Source organism: Hirundo rustica, chromosome 1 (assembly GCF_015227805.2).
Source record: "Hirundo rustica isolate bHirRus1 chromosome 1, bHirRus1.pri.v3, whole genome shotgun sequence".
NCBI lineage: Eukaryota > Metazoa > Chordata > Aves > Passeriformes > Hirundinidae > Hirundo > Hirundo rustica.
This window is the reverse complement of record NC_053450.1, coordinates 41,755,575-41,768,939: the sequence shown is the minus strand read 5'-3', so window position 1 is coordinate 41,768,939 and position 13,365 is coordinate 41,755,575. Positions and strand designations below refer to the sequence as shown.

Below are 13,365 nucleotides of genomic sequence, written 5' to 3'. Positions count from 1 at the left end.
CTTGTGATATCTGAAGTGAACTATGCATTCTGAACTGCTCTTTTAATCCTTTATTGAACAGGTGGACAGCTTTGCTAGTCTGTCCTCATTTTTACTAGGTAATGGACAAGTTTTCAGTGTAAGAGCAAAATGCCTTTTCTTGCTTTTTCAGGTATTTTTAGAAAATACCAGATAGTATCAGGGAAGCTGATAATTTAGGATTAAAGAGTTATGAACTCTGTATATGCACTATGGCCTTATAACCAAATGATAGTACACATGTAGAATTTCTGGTATATACAGATGCCTGCTGCTGTAAACACTGTCTTTAAAGTATTGGAGCAAGCTGAAAATGCCAAACCAAAAGGAAAAAAGACATTGGAACACCTAATGGAGTCTAAGACAATAAATGCTTATCTGGGAAGAAACAAACTTGTGAACTGGAACCTGGAGGCAGGTTATAGTGAGGTGGGTGTTGGTCCCTTCTCCCATGTAACAAGTGATAGGACAAAAAAAATGGCCTCAAGATACACCAGGGGAGGCTTAGATTGGATATTGGGAAAAATTCTTCACTGACAGGTTTGTCAGGTATTGGAACAGGCTGCCCAGGGAAGCTGGTGAGTCACCATCTCTGGTGGTATTTAAGACGTGTAGATGTGGTGCTTAGGGACATGATTTAGTGGTGAACTTGACAGTGTTAGGTTTATGGTTGGACTCGATGACCTTTAAGGTCTTTTCCAACATAAATAATCCCAAGATTCTGTATTCTGTTTCTATGGCTTAATGTACTACAATTCTGAAGCATAACTTGAGTACACTGGGAACTTTCATTGTCTGAACAGAATGAGCTAAGTCTGTGTCAGATTGTCTGGCTAAGACAAATAGGAGAGCTGAAACATCTCTGAGTAATCCTTTATTAACAGTTTATGAACTTCATGAACAGTTTTTGGTTTTCCTTTTTAATAACTGTTTTTTTGTGGATGAATCAACTTTGTTTGGGAGGCCTTTTCCACCTTTGCTCTTTCCTGCTGAATGTTGGAGCTAAACAGTTCTATTTGTTCATGGTAGATTAACTTCAGATATTCTCTTCTTCCCTCAGCTTCCCCATCTTCCATTCACACAGAAAACACCCTGAAAGAGAGTAAAACCCAGGTTTAGTTGTGGGAACCTAGCACAAATAGTAAGGCAGACTGCAGCTAGAATCAAAAGTGAAAAATCTGGACAGAACAGGTCAGTATCTGGAGAATAAAAGGCTAAAAGATAAACACAGTGAGGAAGGGTCCTACAGAGGGGCTGAGCCAGGACATGTCTGGCAGAGCTCGGCAGGCAAGAGGACTAAACTGGGAGCTAACATCTACATGTGTGTTCCCAGTAATGAGAGAGGAGAAACAGGTTTTTGCAATTAACTGACTGATTTAACAGTTAATTTGCCTCAGCTCTCTCTTCTCTAAGATATTGACAGGTACCTTTGATTACCTCACACAAGTAGTAATTAGTTTCTATTTCAGTGTTGGTTCCTGAAGTATTTACTGCATGTGACTATATTGTAGTCAGGTGAATTAAAAATGTGGATGCTCTGTTTTGCTGTGACATAGATGGGTTTGTATCTATATTTAGTTCAGTGTAAACTTTCTATTTGAAACTAATTTCTGTCTTTAAATTCTCATAGTAAAAGCTGAAAACTAGGGCTTTTTGAATGTTAATGGAACGACACACTTAGAGTAGCTTTTCCCTCTATCCCGCTGAAGTCAAAGCATTGAAAAAACTAAAATGATTCCAGAATGGAGCTTTATAGGGAAAAATGGCGTAATGTCCATTTAGAAGAGCTCTGAGTTACAGTAAATGACTGAAGCAAGAACTTGACTCATTTCAGGTCAGTATATGGAGACTAGCAAGCTCGCTCAGAGATTCCCTTGAAAGTAATATGACAATTCAGGAAATAGAAATCAAATACATCTATTCACCAACTGAGTTCTTCATAGTCATGAATTGATTTTAATGTCAGTTCCAATTTGTTGTGAAATGTTTGAGGCATTTCCCAACAGATGGGGCTTCAATGATTTAGTTTTTGTTATCAACAGAAGTGCTCAGTTTTTCCTGGTTAGCACTTATTCACTGCTCTTGTGATTTATTTCCTGCTGTTTTGAGGCATGTCCTGTCTTGCTTTGGCTGAAAATGTTGCTCAGTTGAGTGGTGATTTTCTGTGGGAAAAATGTAAGGAGAGAGTAGTGTAGGATAGAACTTCTCAAGTCTTGCAAACTTCAGGCACAGAGGTCTTCATGGGGGGGCTCTTAGTGACCAGAGGAAGCTTTCTCTGCAAGAACTTACATGCTCATGTAATTAGTCTGCAGAAGTTTCTTTCTTGAGTCATGCTTGTTCTTTTTGCTTCCAGCAGGACTTAACCCACCCAAAATTGTACTTCTTGATGTAATTTGTAATACTTAATTAACTAAATGTTTAGATGGCATAAAAAATACATTCATTTCTATGCCTTCATATCTTATTTATTTAATAGATAGGTTTTTAAATATAGCTTAACTGTCTCTGTTGCATATTGAATATGTAGGTCTTTGCTTTTGCAATTTAGTATGTAGCCCTTAGCTTTTGCATCAGAGTATTATTTTCTTCTATCTCCTTCATGAAATAATTGTTGGGAACCATCAGTTTATGGAAATTCAATTAAGTAATTTGTTTCTCATAATTAAATAATGAACCACAGCAACCAACCAAGTAAACACGCTCAGAAATGATGTCTAAAATATTTTTCCATAAGTTTGACACCAATTCAATGGCTGTATCTTGGGTAATAAAACTGATTTACTATATTAGATAATTTGATCAGTCCAACCCAGTCAAGGATGGCCCTGATTGCTGCTAAAAGGGCTTAATTATGATGGCATATGTTGTCATTAAGGCTTTGTTGGCCAGACATGGTTATTAAAAACACTACTTTTCTTTAAGCTATTTATTTCTTTATTGCAATGGTATTCCACAGAATGACAATACAATAAATTGGCCTTCTGCTTCCTTGAGATGAAATAGAAATTTAATGTTTATTTCAGGAAGGAGGGAAGAAGGAACAACCTCAGTTCCCATCTGAATGACTTTGTGATGCCTGCTGCCCACATTTAGTGAATCCTGAATACGCTTCCAGTGGAGTAGCAAACATTTGATTTCAGCATTGTATGAATGCATAAACATGCTCATGCCTATCAATAAATTGAATAAATTGAATATTTAAGATTTCTGTTTGGGAATGATCAGGGGAAAGACAACCTATTTCTGAACTTATTTCTGACTGAAAATTCTTACTCATCATTGGAGTGCTTTGAGCATCTCTGTAATACAAAGGCTGTTTCTGCCTCTCCTCACAGATCTCAGTTGTTCGGCTTCAGCACAGTGGAGCAGGTCATCTTCCCTGTTAGAAGTAAGTGCTCTTTTAGCTTCATCGCTGAATGGCATTTCACTTGCATATTTAATTTCATGAGGACGTTGGAAAGATAAAAGGTGGAACCATGACCTTCATTCTGCACAACTTCTCTGGTGAGGAAAGGAAATAGGACCTGTGATGCATGAAAATGGGTGTTAATTTGCTGCCTTACAGACTGGCCTGTGTCCATATTACTTCGCTTAGTCCCTGAAACAAGGACATGGCCAAGTCCAATCTGACCATTTAGCTAACTTCATTTTTTCACGTGCTTTGCAATAGTTCCGTACATCACTATATTCACCTGAAGGGCTTACATCTTCAAACCATTTCCTTTTCTTCTTGACTTTGCAAATAAGCTTTTAAAGATGTAGAAACTGTCTGCAGTTTGTACACAGCGACTTCTTCCTACCCCATTCTACCCTCCAGAAAAGCAGAATTACTGAAATATGAGTGTTATGTTCAAGCATAGCTTTACTGGTCTGGCACACAGCTGTTTTGAAAGTGCATTATACTTCAAAGGAGCATAATATTATCTGAAATGTGTGTTGCAAAATAGAGATGAAGCAAAACCTAATGTTTTCTGCATATTTAAGAAATATTGTGCTTCTGACTACCTAAAAACGTTAGTCCTGGATTGTAATGCAGAAAGTATGAGAGTCTTTAGGGAGATGTTTTGACTGCTACAGAATGTAAGGAGTATCCATTGAAGACAAGTTCACAGAGAAGCATTTACATTAACCAGTGTATACTTTGCTAGGGAAAAACATAGCGATTCAAGGGTGATGAAACACCCATGAGCCCATTGATAAGATTATGCTTTGAAAGGAGATTTTAGCAATGTTTCAGTTTATAACTGGATTATGTTGCATGATTCAATAGTAAATAAATAAAATCTTTTAGGAAAGCTGCAACATTGATACCTTCTCCGAAAGGGCAGAGATGATGATAAAATACTATTAGAGTAGGTAAATGTGGGTTTTTTTGTTTCATTTACTGTCATCTATGCAATGATGCAACAAAGAGATAAATAAGATTTTTAAGTGTGAAAGATTTACCTGCAGTATTTTGAGAGAACAATTGAAGTGTGAACGCTTAGGAAGTGTGAACACTTTGCTCCTCATTTCTGCAGGCAGTAGTCAGAATAGTGAATTAATTTAATAAGAGTAATATAGATACAGAGTGGAGTTGTACGATTATTGGTTATTGACTGTTATTTATGCTTCAGTAAGGTTTTAAAATTCTGTTTCTGCAGATGAAAGATTATTTTGGGTTTTAATCAGACCTGAAAACCTTTCTGAAATTTTGCTGACTCATCCACTCTATACAAAAATCTGTTGTATACCTCAAATGTTTAGTTAAATATTTTTTCCTGAAAAGAAAAATATTTTGAAATAAATCATATATTTAAAAAATGCCTTACAGACTGTCTTTAAACGTTTTAAAACTTATTTTAAAATTATCCTGGTGGAATAGTATTTTTCTTGTCATGTTTGTTGAGAGTAAAATGATAACTGATACTTATTATTCAATAAGACTGACAAATAGCAATCAATCTGTGATTTCCTTTGATAGATTTTTATTATGTTTGGAGCAAGAATCTTGCTCAGTGGCTGTAGCTACAATTTAATCAGCAGAGAGTATAAATTTGCTGCTTTGACAGCCTAATGATGTAGAAAACTCTGAGGAAGGAGTAGTCAATAAGGAAGTAGATGCTTACTGATCATACCCTTCCTCAAAGGAAAATCTTACTTGTACTGTGTTAGTTAGGTTTTGAATTTAATGGTGCAACAGATACCTTAAATGCTGAGTTACACAACTTGTCTATTAAACTAAGTTTAAAAAAGAGTTTAACCATGTAAATAAATGTTTACTTTGTATTATATATATAATGGAATGGATTATCCATGCCGTTGAACTATTAGCGATGTAGTCGAAATTCTATATTACTCATTCATGTAGTTCATGTTGTTAAAAAAAATGTTTACTGTAAAGATAATATTTTTAAAATTAATTTAAGAGTAAAACTAGTTTTTCCTGGCTTTTCCCAATAAGGACTAATATTTGACTTCTGCTGCTTTCAACTTCATCAGAGGACTACATTTTTTTTTTTTTTTTTTAATAAAACTGTCTTACTAATTTTGTAGTTAATTTTCCTATTCAACATGTAAGAGGAGCATGGTGAATACTTTATCTCATGGTGTTTTTTTTAAGAAAGTGTTGAGTTCTGTGCCATACAGAACAGGGTAGACTTTGGCTTCCACTTTCTCTGAGTCCTTTTTCATCCATTTTCCATTTGGAAACAAAGCTTTGAGTGTAATTTTGAGAATTACAATGTTATTGCTAGAATGAAGTCAAGCAGAAATAAATAAAAAGTCTATGAGAGTCAGTACCTCTTTTTAATGTAATAGGAACTTGAAAATTTGCAGATGTTGTAAGCATCTGGTAAGCTCTGCGTCTTACAAGTATTACCAGAGACCAGCTAGGAATACAGTTTCATGCACCAGTAACTTGGCTGAAAGGTTAAATCAATGAACAGTATTATCAGTCCCCTTTTTGTTGGCTTATCAAGAAAAATACACAAAACAAGCAGTTACTCTGTCAAATACAAACCCCAAAACATATTTTTAGGCATTTTGCGTTAGGCACCATCTGGACTATATGTGATTTTAGGATTGCATTAACACAGTGCTTGTGGTTTTACAACTTCAGAATGAAATAAATCTAATCCACAGTATAAGGTAAGGTAGGTGAGAGAGCTTTACTATTTCAGAAGCAACATAATTTATTGGTTATCCCTTAGCTAAATTTGTTCTAACCCCACATATATAGTATATAGTATATCGTATATCGCATATAGTATATATACCACTTTTGTATATAGTAATAAATGTATAAACTTGATAATATGGTTCTTATACCATTACTTATTGTGACTTTAGGTGGTGTCCTGGTTTGGGACAAATTTGGGAGAAAACCCCTGTATAGGATCCCTCCAAGGAAGCAAACCCAAGTGGCTCCTCCCTCCAACCGGTCCGGAAAAAAAACCAAAACCCTCTTTGGAGAAAAGTGGAAAAAACCATTTTACTAAACAAATGAAGTGCATACAAGTATAAAGAATGAATAGTATGAAACAATAAAACCTCTCCTTCTGAAGTGAGATGGCAAATTGAGAAAGTCCTTGCCGTGGGTGTAGCTCGGCTCTCTCTCAGCGTCTCCTCAGTCCCAGTCTCTCCGGCGCTGCTGGAAAATGCCGAGGTCCAGGCCCCGGTGGGCCGCAGGTGCAGCCCCCAGTGCTCCCCTGGGTTTTCAGTCCAGAGCAGGTTTAAACAGTTCCAAGAAAAAGGAAAAAAAAACCAGTCCAGGGAACTTCTCTGCCCTAGCTAGCTGAAACTAACTAAAAGCAAAACAAGATCTCTGTCCTGCAGTCTCTCCAAGCCTCCGCCGAACACCCCGTCTGTAGAAGAATGTGGAGGAGTTGGGCAGTTTTCTCAAAACAAACTCCGCGCTTCTCCTTGCTCTTAGAACCAGTCTTAAAGGCACAGGACTCAATGTACAGCACAAACAGAACAGATGATTGGGGATACAAGCATCATAAAGTTACCCTAGGACAGGTGGGTATTTAGATGTCTAGATCAAGACCTCCTCTTAGTCTAAGGTAAATGTAGATTTCTGCAGCAATTCAGAGCACCTAAATTAGACTAATCCTTACTAAGCTCTGAAGAAATCTCTGTATCTGTTGCTTTTGAAAAGAAGCTTACAGTCTATAATGATCCTGCTTAAGCGTTTAGTATGCTTCATATTTGGTGATGTGAATACTCTTGTATGTTTTCTTGAAAGTGTGCTGCTTAACTGATCCAACATACCAGATGAGAATTTGATACCTGAAGACAAATTTGGAGTGTGCATAGGCTAGAAAGGTATCTCTTCACCTTATTTGTAAAGGTTGTCCCTCCCATAACAAGCCCTTCTTTAAACCACACTGCCATTTCATCTGTCACAACTATTCAGGGATTTTATATGATGATGAAGTAAATGTCATTACAACTGTGATTTGACAAATTGTCTGTAAAATAAATCAGTAAATGATGTGTTAGAAAGGGAATAATAATAAAAAAGAAGGTGAAAATCACAGAACAAAAAGGGAGAACACTCAACCATATTTTTTTCCCTGTTTGAAAATCAAAGTATTCATACTTACAGCAAGCTTAAAATGTTTTAAAAACAAGTCAGGTTTTAATACAACTGATGAAGAATGGCACCAGGAACAACTGGACATTTGAGCAGAAATAAAAGACAGAATGGAAACCTCCAAGTATGGAGGACACACTGATGGGGTTGGTTAAGTAACCAATTGCTGGGTATCATCTTTTCAAGCAAAACCCACCAGGCAGTGTTCTAATCTAATCTGTCAGCCTATGGATAGGTTCTTTGCAGGAATCATACAGTATAATTAAAGTTTAGGAAAGATGTTTCAATCTGTATCTCCTTAAATAGTGATAATTCTAATTCGGGAAGATGCTTAACCCCCAAATTTTAATGCATGTGTCTTTTAATGAAGACTGTAAGTCCAATTAAAGCCTCAAAACTAAAGTCCAAAGCCTCAAAACTAAAAAAAAAAACAAATCCCAAACAATACTTATTTTAAGTTTGCATGAACACCCGTACTGGGAAGAAGTAGAACTCTGTTCTGTCTACCTGACTTGTAAATTGCTCACTCCCTAGTAATGCCGGTGACATTTCTGATGCTACTATAGAGAGAAATCTCCTGAAATATTTTGAATGACAGAAGTCCTAACCTCTCTGAACTTCATTACCACAGAAAATTTGCTGCCTGTGTTTTACATGCAGTACTTCAAGCAGAAAATCTTGCTGTGTGCATGTTGATATTGAGTGCTGGAAGGATATTGTCCTAGACCTGGTGCTAAAGGACTTCCTATGCTTCCTCCCCAGTGTTTCATCTATAGTGGGCATGCTAAGGCATTTGACAATTTAAAATCAAATATAGATTGCTTCCTATTTATGCGTAACAGAACACTGTTCACACTGGTATTTTTTAGCTCTTTGAACATATGATTGGGCCAGCAAAATCAGACTAAGCAAATTCAGTCTCTTTCCCTCTGGATGTTGTTACTCTGGCAGAGTCCATGTGGGCCACGTCCTTTCATGTATTTGCAATGGGTAACTAATAGGTTTTATGTGCTCCCAGTTTTAGGGAATAAGATATGTAATGTACCCTCTCATACCTGCCAACTCCCATTCAATTTTGTGGGCACAAGCATTCCGAAATGTTTATAGGGTTGATCACATTTCCATCTACACTAATGCTTTGGCCACCTGCCCTTTCTTGGAGAATATATTGCAGGGGAATTGGAGCAACTGGCTCCTGAGGAATGTCTTTAGTTTATGGAGTTTTTTGATGAAGGTTAGCAGGTGGAAATCAGGAAGAAAAAAAAACGAAGCAGAATAATTTTACTTACTGGTGAAGTATGAAAAAATTTACAGATCACACGGTCTTGGCTCACCTTGCCAGAAAACCTCTGACCATTTCCCAGCAGTGTAATTTCTTTGAATGCTCTGTTCTACATATGCAGGTGAAAAACAGGAAGCCAGAGATTCTGTGCTCATGCCTATTCAGAGATTTTGCCATGAGTAGAAAAAGTTCTTCCCTTTAGAGAAGTTCAGGGCCAAGACTGGAGTACCCGAGTTGAAGTACTGCCATTCAGCGAGACTGAGATGTATCCACGGTCACTCTGCCCTGCTTCCACCACCACATGTGCTAGCAGTAGTAGCCTCTATTGGATTGAGGTGTAAGCTGACCAGAGTTTTGTTACCTAGTTGAAATTGCTATTGGAGCCAGACCTGTTTTTGGACTGGGAACCTGTCCTGGAAGGTGGATTATTTTTAACAGGAAACTTTGTTAAATGTTAAAAACTAAGTTCGTTTTTACCAAGTGGGCCTGCAGGACACTTCACGTTTAAGAAACTGTTCTGGTTAATTAATTACTTGGTTTTCAGTGAGGCTTTCCAAAGAAAGTCATTTCAGGCTCAGTTGGAGATTGAGGTATATATACTTAGCCTTAAATGTGAAAAAAACTTCTACTAAATTATTCATTGATAACTGTTACTGAGATCTTAAGCTAAGACAGGTTTATGAAAAGTCTGTGCTCAGACTCCAAAGAAGCCTGTATTTGTAAAATATTTTAGTATTAAATATTAATTAAACTAATAAAATTAATAATTACATTTTAATTTAATCAGTGTCAAATAAAAGGTATATTAATAATGTATCTTGTGTAGTTACTTTTAAATTTAATTTAATTTAATTTAATTTAATTTAATACATGAGGATTGTGTATGTAGCTAAGTGTGTTTGTAGTGACCTGAAATGGTATCTGCTAAAGATGCTCACTTGAGTTTGTGAATTCCTGTGGTGGTGGTTTAAGTTAGACAGTTATGTTCATCAGTGTGGTAGGAGGACATGGAGGGAAAAAAAATTGTTTTGTAAAGACTTGTAAAACCAGTTGTGAGTGACAAAACTGATTTGGAGTGGGAGGACTCAAGGAAATGGTACTGGAGGAGAGGAGCATTTATTCCTTTCAGTTAAGGCACCAGGAGCAATTTTCCTATAACCCAGCCAACCAAGAAACAAAAAATGTCATACTAACTCCCACATTTCCATAAGGGAAGGTATGCCTTACAAGCTCATGTAAATTTATTTATATTTGTATACTGATTTTCTGGAGTTCTCTGTGTAGATAGAAATATGGCCTAGAGATTCTGATCAGTCAGTTATGATATAGAGATTACTGCATTTATAATTTATTTTATTTATCTAGATTTATTTTTTTATTATGTTGACTAGTTGTCAGTGTAATTTTGTACAACTGATTTGATATCCATGTTCCAAGAAAGTAAGCTTTCTTGACTGATTTTAATGGTATTTCCCTGTTTACAAGCCATTCAGTGTTAAATACTTTAAGTAATGTAACATTAAAATCTTACAGCCGTAGGGGTCATATACATACCTCATTATAGCTGTGCTCCACAGGAAAAGATTAGAATATTTTGGTATTTCCTCTCTTTCTGAATTGGAAAACAGTACAGGTTGTAGACATCCAGTGGCTTCGATATATTGAATTATCAGAGTAATGGAAATTGACATAATACTTAGCTTTATATATTACGCATCTGTATTTAATATCTTCGCTTGACTGTCTCAGAAAAGCAGAATTTGCAGCAGAAGCCATAGGGATATTTTTGTAGTATTGACAGTATGTCTAGAATTTTTGTTCAACCCTGTGCTTGCTTAATGAAGATATGTTTGTGTGTGCACTTCTCTCAATACAATTTAAATATGTATCAAAATATGTATTTACAAGTAAAATGCTGTTACAATAAAAGAATTTAAACATAATTAACCTGTTATTATTCCAGTCAATGAAAATGTAATAAATTATTACCAAGTAGTAATAATTTTCAGATTTCTGTGCTCTTTGCATTTTAGGAAGCATTTTTTGAGTTCCTTTTTAGGTTGTTTGTGGCTTGTCTCTCTCGGAGCTGCCCGGCTCCATTCTCGCTCCGGCGAGCCTGAGACAAACCATAGTTAGAAGGAGTTTCTTCAGGATCCTAAACCTTGGGAGGCGGCTGAGAACCTTTCCCTTAGCGCAAGAGAGCGAGGCCCCATCGGCGGCAAAGGGAGGAGGTCTGCAATTGATCTGAGGGTGAAACGAAGGCTTTATTCAGTCTTTCTTCTGTCGTCCTGCCCCAGACCAAGCCTGGGTCACGAGCCCCATCTGACTGCCTGAATCAAGAGGCCACCCAGCCGCACAGTCTGTGGTTTATATGCAGGGAAGGGGCTCTGGGCGGGGACAAGCCACTACCCAATCAGGGATAAGGTGGGAGTGGAACAGGGTTGGATTATGTTCAAGGAAGGGGACTGGGAAGAATGTGGGAGATGAGCTGGGGGAAGGGTAGGGACAAACTTCGGGATATTACATTTTCCAGGAGAAAAGAGGAGTACAGAACAAACCATTATAAAACCCAATATAAAAATGAAATACAATATGAAACCAAATAACACACAGCAACAGTTGTTTCATGGTTTAGAATTGTGGTCCAGTTCTTATACCTTTGTTATCTAACCTTCCTTTTTTTTGGGTGTCACTTTTATATAAGAAAGCAACCGTGTCAATTTAGGTTCACCGAGCCTTAGTCTTTATTAAATATTGTCATTACTGAGGAACAGCTTTCCCATCAGTGTTTGAAATACAGGTTCAAACTTTCCTGCTTCTGTTGTATGCTGCATTTAACTATCCAAAGAAGAAGATACTTCAGGTGCACAGTGTATTGTTTTGTTCTGCATTGTAATCCAAGGTTAGATTCAGTAAAATAGGCTATAAGTACCTTTCATGTTTCTGATTTAATTTTTTAATTTGTTTTCTCTGAACAAATTTTACTTTTTTCTTCTTCTTCTTCTTCTTCTGACATATTCTACGTCTTTGGCAAACAGCTGAAGCCTGTAGCTTTTGGGTTTGGAGGCTTTTCACTGAAGCCCTTCAAAGCTTACTTGTGGTAGCCTCATAACCTGAGGTTTGAAGTTTCCTGCCTCTGGAGGGTGACTGAAGACTGAGAGAATTTCTTTCGTTTACTATCTGCTGGAAAAAACTGGTTTTATTTCCTGGAATTCAATTCTACATTTTTAACATAGAACCCATGTTAAGGGATCAGTCTTAGCACTAATCTCAAGTGACCTGTTCAAGTACGGTAGTTTATTCCATGTTTGTTATGTGTAGAAGAAACCTCTAGTGAAACATTGGTTGGTGATTGTAACTGAAATGAAAATGGTAGTTTAAAAGGTCTTGCTTACTGTTACTAGGTCTGATTTGTTGGCACTTTTTGTTGGTTCAAACTGGTCTCATTCATCTTGCAAATTGTAGAGTCCTTAGAAGAAATGAGCTGTAGAATAAAGGTACTTGTTGAAAGAGAAAGTGCCTTTTAAACACTGATTTAATCTGGGAGCACAAGTACTAAAGTCCAATTAAAAATAATACTGTAACTGCCTGATGAAGCATGGGGTTGATATTAAAGCTTTTCACATGCCTGTTGCATTCTTCAGAATCACACTCAGTAGCTATTTGCAGTCATTTGGTGAATCATTATCATGACCTATTCACAATACTTGCAAGGTTCTCAGTCATAACCGTGGTAGATGTCATGAGACCATGATGAAGTTTTTCAAGTTAAAATGATAGATTTACACTTTTTGTTAATCTTCAGATTCGGATTTAAATCTGCTGTGTATTCACTGGGCATGCTCAGAGCTGTAATGGAGACATCAGAACACACTCTCTCCTATACTAATATTAAATAAATATTTGCAAAGTCACTCCTACATTGGTAAGCTTCTTGTATGAGTTTCCTTCTGGTCTTTTGGCAGTGTTACAGCAACTATTCATCACTCTGTTTAGGATTTCCATTTTTGTTCTACTGACATATATTAATGTTATGTTGTGATTTTAGGTGTTGACAGTGTTTCTAAATTTATGTGTTCCTGTTTTCTTTGTGATATCTGGAGTTGTACAAACACCACATCACGTACAGTGATTGCCTAGCAAGTAGTCAGGATGAACATTTAATTTATAGAGTTAGCCACTAAGTTTGCATAATTTAATAATTTAAGTATTTGGTTTATTGGTACCAAATTATGCATTCATTAATTAATTTTTGTAGGTGGCATTTATAGTCCTTTAATAATTTAAATATTTGTGTTAAATAATGCCTCTATTGAAGTATTACTATTATTTTTATTGATTCAGTAGCTTCAGTGCTAGTGGTGCATATGGTGTCTAGACTGACTTTATATCACAGCCAGCTATGTTTTAATGGTTAAATTTAGTTAAATATCTTCAGATAGAAATGCTTTCACTGAAAATGTCATTTTCAAAAGTTTAAAAATTG

The 13,365-nt window shown here is 36.5% G+C and overlaps 1 protein-coding gene across 5 annotated transcripts in view; it reads left to right on the top strand.

The window, feature by feature from the left end:
* Nucleotides 1–13,365, top strand: part of SNTG1 (syntrophin gamma 1) — a 327,370-nt gene that overhangs the window by 22,839 nt on the left and 291,166 nt on the right. Inside the window, exon 2 of one of the 5 annotated variants that reach the window (XM_040080433.1) lies at nucleotides 3,354–3,406. The exons of the other annotated variants lie outside the window; for them this stretch is intronic. The gene's annotated coding sequence lies outside the window, so the exon portion shown is untranslated. The remainder of the gene's footprint in view (nucleotides 1–3,353; nucleotides 3,407–13,365) is intronic. 5 annotated transcript variants of the gene reach the window in all.